The sequence below is a fragment of the Miniopterus natalensis genome, chromosome X (assembly GCF_054644295.1).
Source record: "Miniopterus natalensis isolate mMinNat1 chromosome X, mMinNat1.hap1, whole genome shotgun sequence".
Classification (NCBI taxonomy): Eukaryota; Metazoa; Chordata; class Mammalia; order Chiroptera; family Miniopteridae; genus Miniopterus; species Miniopterus natalensis.
This window is the reverse complement of record NC_142103.1, coordinates 45304422-45313629: the sequence shown is the minus strand read 5'-3', so window position 1 is coordinate 45313629 and position 9208 is coordinate 45304422. Positions and strand designations below refer to the sequence as shown.

Genomic DNA, 9208 nt, shown 5'->3' with positions numbered 1-9208 from the left:
TATATATGCAAAAACCAAGGACTCAGATAATAGTTCAGTGAAGGCCTGGAAGGGCAGCAGGGTGGAGTGGGTAAATGGGGGGCAAAATGGGGACATCTGTAATACTTTCCACAATGAAGATAAATTTAAAAATGGAAAACAAAAGAACTTACTGCTAAAAAAAGAAAACAACCTACTGCTGCCCCTGAAATGCCATATTCTACAATAACAACAGTAACACAAAACATTATAGCAGCAAGCCACCACTATACCACATATTAAGGATTCTGAAATAGGCAATAAGAATTTTTTATTCTCATTAAACTCATTCTGTTTTATCTTCCTTTTTGCTTTTCCTGGTTTTTTATTACAGTCAGTTCAAGGCTTCCTCATAGTATCAGTTCAGCTTTTTTCATGGTGATCTCAATAGTTGTTGCAGTCATAGTTACATAACTTCTTCACTTTACATAACTCACACCCCATAATTTCACATTTTGATAAAAAATTCCTTCTCTCCTTCAAATACAATGTGCACATTTAACAATGTACTATTTGCTACTACTTGACTAAGTTCTGGAAGTGAATTTTTAGCATATGCTGAAATGGTGACTTCACCCCCAGTGTGAGCCAGTCATGTCTACATGGAACAACTTTTTCTCAGCATCCTTCACAATCCACACATGTTTCCCTGTTATACATTCTCTTGGGTTAAGAATGTATTAAAATCAGAAGTTTGTCTTATTTTCTATAATAGCTCCAGTATTCCATCCCTTCATTGAAAATAGGTACTCCAAAATTATGTACACTTCTTCTAGACTCTGTAGACTCTGATATGCCTTTAAATACCTCTCATTTTTACACAAGAGCCCAATCTTAATTTTATCACTGTCTTCTTCTTTCTTATTTTCTTCATTCCCTGATGACAGTTTAAGTTTTTGAAATGCTTGTTTTAGTGGGTCAGATACTTTTAATTCTAAATTTATTGTTGGTTCATCTGAACTTCACCTTTTTATTACTTCTATTGGAAGATTGTGCTTCTATAATTTGGGTTTCAATCCAAATAGTACTTTCTTCAGGTTTGACTGACTCAGGTGGCTTTTCACTATTATGTCTACCTATTGTGCAGTTTACAATTCTTAAAAAATCAAAAATATTAATTGTTTTCTTACAGCAAAATCAACCTTTAAATGCATCATTGAAGACTAGAACACCTGGGTGGAAGGTATAAGCATCATTAGACTTGATGTTGAGATAGAAGCACTGACCACAGCCTCAGTTTGTAGAAAGGCAGGACCATTTATTTTCCCAAAATTACAAGTCAGGCACAAACACAGGAACTCTAAGTGGGTGCATTTACAAATCCCCTGTTCCAACCACTGGTCTCCAGGTATTTTGTTTTAAGTCTATAGAAATGGAGCTGATTTTTGTATGTTGATTTTTTTCTTTACTGAATTAATTAATTAGTTAATTTTCTATATATAAGATTATATCATCTGCAAGCAGAAATAAATTTACTTTTTCTTTTCTATTTGGATGCATTTCATTTCTTTTCTTGCCTATTTTCTCTGGCTAGGATTTCAAGTACTATGCAAATAGGAATGGCTAGAGAGGATACATTTGTCTTTTCTTGATACTCAGGAAGGGGAATACTTTTAATATTTCACCATGGAGTACAATGTAAATAGTGGACTTGTCATATATATTTTTTATTACATTGAGGTACATTTCATTTATAGCAATTGTTTTTGTAAGTTTTTATCATGAAAAGATGTGACATTTTATCAAATGCTTTTCTGCATCTATTCAGATCCTATTTCCATATTTTAATTATATAATAGTTATCTTTTTATACTCAATTTCTAGTTTCATACTATTGTAATCTGAAAGATGTTTGATATGATTTTAATATTTTAAATTCATTAAGTCTTGTTTTGTGACTTACATTAATTTATCCTGGATAATATTTCATGTGCACTTGAAAAGAATGTGTATTTTGCTATTTTGGATGGAATATTCTTTAAATATAGATTAAATCTATCTAGTCTAATGTGTGGTTTAAAGACAATGATTCATTGATTCTCTATCTGGTTCATCTATCTACTGATGTCAGTAGAGATTTAAAGTTTTCTACTATTATTGTATTGCTGTGTATTACTCCCTTCATTTCTGTTAATATTTATTTTATATATTTAGGTGCTTTAATGTTGGGTGTATATGTATTTACAATTCTTGTATGCTATTGATAATTGGTCACTTTATATCATGTAATGACCTTTTTGTCTCTTAGAACTGATTTCTACTTATATTTTATTTTGTTTGATATGAGCATAGACACTTTTGTTATTATTTTCTTACCATTTATATCCTTTTCCATATCTTCACTTTCAACTTACCTATGTCCTTAAACTAAATATGTGTCATATAGGCAGAATATTGTTGGATCTTGTTGATATATCTATCTAAACACTCTATGTCTTTTGACTAGTTATATTAATTCATTTGCATTTAACAATTACTGATAAGTAAGAGTTTGTTAAACAGTTTTCTGACTGTTTTGTAGTTACTTGGTACTTTTCATTGTCTCTTGCTGTATTCTTTGTGACTTGATATATGGTATTGGTATACTTTGATTCCATTTTTAAAATCATTTGTCTGTTTATTATAGTTTTTTAAAATATATATATTTATTGATTTAAGAGAGAGGAAGGGAGAGGGAGAGAGAGATAGAAACATCAATGATGAGAGAGTTGTCATTGATTGGCTCCCTCCTGCCTGCCCCTGACTGGGGATCGGGCCTGCAACCTGGGCATGTGCCCTGAACAAGAATGGAACAGCAATCACCTGGATCCTAGTTGAATGCTCAACCTTGGGCAGGGCTATAGTTTTTTGTTTATTTGTTTTAATTTGCTGTTAACATTAGGCTCAGTTAAATTATCATATAGCTATAACATTACATTTAAGCTGATAAGTTAATATCTGCTGCATAAAAACTATACTTAGGACAACAAGATGGCAGCATACATAAGTAACTCACAACCTCCCAAAACTACATCAAAATTACAACTAAAATACAGAACAATCATCATTCAGAACCTCCTGACATCTAGCTGAACAAAAGTCCTACAACTAGGAAATTAAAGAAGCACTTTGAGACTGGTAGGAGGGGCAGAGACCTAAGGGTGGAACTTGAACAAAATCTTGGCCCCACACACAGGTGCAGCGGTTTACAACCAGGAGGGATATCTTAGCTGTAGAGGTCTCCCAGAAGAGTGAGGGGTCCCAGCCCCACATCATGCCTCCTAGCCCAAGGTTTCAGTGCTGAGAAGTCCCACAACTTCAGGCTATAAAAACCAGCAGGAATTGTGGCTGAGTGACATGAAGGCTGCTGGAATCTTAAACAGCTCCTTTTAAAGGGCCAGCACTCAGATTTACTCACACCCTCTGAGCTCCAGTGCTGGGTAGCAGCTTGAAAAGATCCAGGGACATTTGGGGAGGAACTAACTTTCCTGAAATCAGGGCAAGAGCTGGAATGGCAGGTCCTCCCAGACAGAGTGCTGGCAAGAGCCATTGTTTCTTTGATGAGCCCTCTCTGCCACAGACCCTGCAGGAGGGGCACCATATCTGAGTCTTCATCAAACTGGCTTACTCGATTCTCCCAGCCTTATTGAATCCCTGAGAACCTCCCTCCCCCCCCCCAAAAAAAAGCTCATCCAAGACATTTCCAGTGACTTCTGTACAAGTGGCCTCTTTAGCCTCATGCTTATGACTTTTTGAAAATCTATCAAACAAGCAGCAGCTGGCCTCAACATGCCTCATCCCTCTTGATAAGTGACCCCAGGCTTGGCACTAGTGACAGCCTGCATTGATTCATAGTTTGGCCTCTCCTGAGCACATCGGAGCCCAACACAAGTAGTAGCCATCTACAGATTGCTGTGTAGCTCAGCATGGGTGACCCTGAGCAAGGCACAGGCAGGGGTTTACTTTGCATCTCCCAGGAGGCCCCAGAGACAGTGAACCTGGTGGTCAGCCTCAGCCACATCTGATTACAACCTTACCATATCAAAAAGTGACACACTCAAGAGGCAGATTCAGTGAATACCAAAGCTCCACTGAAAGAAATCTTCCTCCATCGAAGCTTCTCCAACACAGCAGCTCTTTGGCTGTAGTTGAAGTTGGTCCTCACAGCCAATTGGCCTAGGGGTCAATTCCTCCCAGTGATGCCAATAGGAACCAAAGCTAAACTATAACAGGACAGAGCACACGGTAAACACAGGGGAGCACCTAGAAGGTCCAGCTCAGGTGACTGAGGAGACTGATCCACTGGGCCCTACAGGACACCTACTACAAAAGCCACTCTACCAATTCCAGGAGACATAGCAGCTCTACCTAATACATAGAAACAAATACCAGGAATCAGCTAAAATGCAGAGGCAAAGAAACATGTCACAAATGAAAGAACAGAAGAAATCTCCTGAAAAGGAACTAAATGAAATGGAGCCAAGCAAGCAACTAGATACAGAGTTCAAAACAATGGTTATAAGGATGCTCAAGCAACTTAATGAGAATGTCAAGGATCTTAGTAAGAACTATAAGGAAACTAGTAAGGTCATCAACAACATAAAAAAGAACCAGTCAAAATTGAAGGCTACATTAACTGAAATGAATAATAATTTATAGGGAATCATCAGTAGAGTTGAGGATGCTGAGAATCAAATCAGCAATTTGGAATATGAGTAAGCATAAAACACCCAATCAGAAGAGCAAAAAGAAAAAAGAATCCAGAAATATGAAGATAGTATAAGGAGCCTCTGGGACAACTTCAAGTGTACCAACATTAGCATTATGGGGGATACCAGAAAGAGAAGAAAGAGAGCAAGAAATTGAAAACCTATTTGAAAAAAATAATGACAGAAAAATTCCCCTACCTGGTGAAAGAACTAGACTTACAAGTCCAGGAAGCACAGAGAGTAGCAAACAAGAGGAACCCAAAGAAGCCCACAGCAAGACACCTCATAATTAAAATGCCAAAGGTTAATAACAAAGAGAGAATCTTAAAGGCAGCAAGAGAAAAGCAGTTAGTTACCTAAAGGGGCGCACCCATACAACTGTCAGCTGATTTCTCAACAGAAACTTTGCAGGCCAGAAGGGAGTGGCAAGAAATATTCAAAGTGATGAAAAACAAGGACCTACAGCCAAGATTACTCTACCCAGCAAAGCTATCATTTAGAACTGAAGGTCACATAAAGAGTTTCAGAGATAAGAAAAATATAAAGGAGTTCATCACCACAAAACCAGTATTACATGAAATGTTGAAGGGTCTTTAAGAAGAGACTAATGAAGAAAAGAAACTGACAAACAAAATAGATCAGAGACATTGAAGCATGCAATAGACTATCGTATCTCAGAGGGAAGGGGGATGAGGCGTGGGAAGAGTTTAACCAAAGGACTTATATGAATGTATGCATAACCCATTGACACTGACAATAATGGGGTGAAGACCTGGGGAGGAAGTGGGAGCAGGGTGGAGTGGGTAAATGGGGGAAAAATAGGGTAGCTGTAATATTTTCAACAATAAAAATAAAAATATAATAATGAAAGGACACTAAAGAGAGGCCATTATTTTATAAAAAACAAAAACAAAAACACAACACACACACAAAAAACTACACTTGAACTATTTTTCCACTTACATTTTATGTTATTGGAATCACTGTTTACATCTTTTGTGTATAGTGTATTCATTAACATATTATTGTATTTATACTTATTTTGAGAATATTTTCTTCTTTTATATAATAGTTAAATGTTATTTATGTACCATCATATAGTATTATTTTGACTTAGACTATATTTTTACACTTTAGTAATTTTTATACTTTTATATATCTTCATGTTGTTGTCATCTTTTTCATTTCAACTTGAAGACTGCCCTTTATAATTTCTTGTTAGGCAGGTCTAGTTGTGATGAAATCCAACAGTTTTTGTTTGACTGGGAAACTATTTACTTCTCTTTCATTTCTAAAGACAACTTTGCTGGGTATTTTTGGTTGGTTGTTTTATTCTTTCAGCACTTTGAATTTTTACGCCACTCTCTCCTGGCCTGCAAGATTTTGTAGGGGGGAAAAATCCAGTGATAGACTTATGGCAGTGTCCTGGTATGTAAGAAATTTTTCCTTTGCTACTTTTAAAATTCTCTGTCTTTGATTTTATGCAATTTCTTTGGATAAGATTTATGGGGGTTGTCAAATGTGTGTGTGGGGTGCCTATGAGCCTTATGAACTTGGATATCTGAATTTCTATCCAGACTTTGGAAGTTCTCAGCTAAAATTTAAATAAGCTTTCTGCCTCTTTTTACCTCTTATCTCTTTCTGGGACTCCAACTATATATAGATTGGTTTTTGTTTGTTTGTTCCTTTTGTTAATGGTATTCCATAGTGCATGTAGGTTTTCTTCTCTTTTTTATTCTCTCTCTTTTCTTTTTCTTTTTGTTCTTCTGACTGCATTAGAGTCACATGACACATAACAGTATTTTGATAAAAAATGGACTGCATGTATGGTGTTTCCATAAGATAATAACAGCTGAAAATTTTCTATCACCTAGTGATGCTGTAGCCATTATATTATCATTGTGTAACAAATTATTCACATGTCTTTTGTGATTCTCTTTTAAACAAACCAACTGCATTGCCAGTTGCAGAAGAGTACAACACATATTATTATGTACATTACAATATTTTATAAAAGCTTTCATAATGAAATAAAGTATAGTTGTAAAGGTGTACAATGTGTTTTACAAGGTGTTATTACAAAAGAGTCAAAGTTAGAAAAATAAAAATTTATAAAGTAAAATAGTTAAGGTTAATTTATTGTTATTATTATTTTAATTAAATTTATTATGGTGACATTGGTTAATAAGATTATATAGGTTTCAAGTGTACATTTTCATGATACATGATCTATATATTGCACTGTGTGCCCACCATCCAAAGTCAAGTCATCTTCTGTCATCTTACATTTAATGCCCATTACCCCATACTACCACCTACCTCATCCCCTTCCCTCTGGTAACCACCACACTGTTTTCTGTGTCTATGAGTTATTGAAAAAAGAAAATGTTTAAAATAAATTTAGTAGAGCCTAAGTCTACAGAAGTGTACAATAAGGTTCTAGGCCTTTACATTCACTCATCACTGGCTCACCCAAAGCAACATCCATTCCTGTAAGCTCCATTCATGGTAAGTGCCCTATATAGGTGTATCATTTGTTACATTTTCTACCATATTTTACTGTGCCTTTTTGTTTTTACATATGTTTAGATACAGAAATACTTACCGTTGTATTACAATTGCCTGCAGTACTCAGTACAGTAATATATTGTACAGGTTTGTAACCTAGAGGTAATAGGCTATACCGTATAGCTTAGGTGGGCAGTGGGGTATACCATCCAGGTTTGTGTAATTACACTCTGTGATGATCACTCGGTGGCAGAATTGCCTAACAGCACATTTCTCAAAATGTTTCCCCATCATTAAGAGATGCATGACTGCATTTTACATGACTTGTCTTCAAGGTCACTGATTCCTCTGCTTGACTGAGTCTGCTCTTGAAGCATTCTATTGCACCCTTCAGTTCATTCATTTCTTCAACTTTAGGATTTGTTTGCTTTTTTAATGATTTCTATTCTTTGTGGAAATCATTACATTCATTCATTGTTTTTATAACTTTGTTTTCTATTATTGTTTTCTTGTATTTCACTGAGTTTGCTTAAGAAGAATATTTTGAATTCTTTGCCAGATAGTTCATAGATCTCTATTTAGTTTCACTTACTGCAAAATTCTTAGTTTCCTTTGGTAAGGTCATGTTTGCTTGTTTATTTGTGATTCTTTTGGCCTTTCATTGGTGTCTGCACATATGAAAAATAGACAAGACTTCCAGTCTTTACAGATTGACTTCAGCAGACAACACCCTTCACCAATCGGCTCATCCAGAGATTCTGTATGGTCCACTGTGTGGTATTTGCAGGTGAGTTTTCTGTTGGAGCCCCTGGGTGAGTTTGCTGCTGGAGTCCTGGGTTAGCAGGCATTCTTATCTGGATCCATGAGGGTGGGCTAGGCCTATTGGTGTGGGTGTCTCACTTGGGTTTACAAGGTAGGCATGTTGCCTGGGTTGCTGTGATTGGCCTGAGAACTGAGTCCACATGGGTAGGCCTGGATTTTGGGTTCACAGGTGTCAGTAAAGCACTCGGTACCTCTGAGTATGCCTGGTAAATGGGCTCATAAGAATAGTTTTGATATCTGGGTTCATGGGTGCCAGCTTAGAGGCTGAGTTGCAGGGGTAAGTCCATTGTTGAGGCTTGCTTGAAGCCTGAGTATGTGAGAGCTATCATAGGATCTAGGATCATGGAGGTTGTCATGATATTGGTGTATGCCTGAAGACTGAAGCCACAGGACTCAGGCTGGGGCTAAGATGGACAAGAAGACTTGGCTCGTGAGAGTTAGCTTGAAGCCTGTGTCTGTGGAAGCTAGTCCAATGCTGGGATTAGCCCAGAGCTTTAGGCTGCAGACAGTGGACTGGTGGGTGGCTACACAGTGGTTGGCCTGGTTCTGGGGTGGTCCAGAAGCCTGGAATCAGAAGCAATAGCTTTAAGTCTTGTCTTCATAGGTGAAGGGGTCCAGAAATAGGGTCTATGAAATCCTGTTTCAAACCTGGGGTTCTGGGGGCTGGTCTGACACTGGTGATGGACTGGTGATGGGATCCATGATAGTCAGTTGCTCTCTTAACTCTCCATCCTCCATGGAGAGGTTGTGTCTTTCCAGGCAGGTTTACTCAGGCTTGAAGTGGAATGATAAAAGTAAAGCAAAACTGTCTTTCATACTCTCTTCAATGTGTTTTTGTTCTTAATTTGAGCTCTGCCAGGTGCCTTAATACCTCACCTGGAATCTTTAGAACTTGTAAAGATATTTTTTGTGCATAGATAGTTGTTCAAATTGCTTTGGCTATATGTAATCTTTCTATGGTTCCATAGAAATACTATGATTGTGTGTTTTTTACTATTTCTGTGATAATTATTATTGGGATTTAGTAAGGGTTTGCATTAAATCTGTAGATTACTTTGGGTAGTATGTTCATTATACAACATTAAGTTTCTCAATCCATGAGCATAGGATTTTCCATTTGTTTTTGTCTTCTTCAATTTCTTTCATCAATGTTTTATAATTTTTAGTGTATA

At 36.7% G+C, this 9208-nt stretch overlaps 1 pseudogene; it reads right to left on the bottom strand.

The window, feature by feature from the left end:
• Positions 1-304: 304 nt before the first annotated feature.
• On the bottom strand, positions 305-8774 carry LOC107530618 (cysteine and histidine-rich domain-containing protein 1 pseudogene; annotated as a pseudogene).
• Positions 8775-9208: the final 434 nt, after the last annotated feature.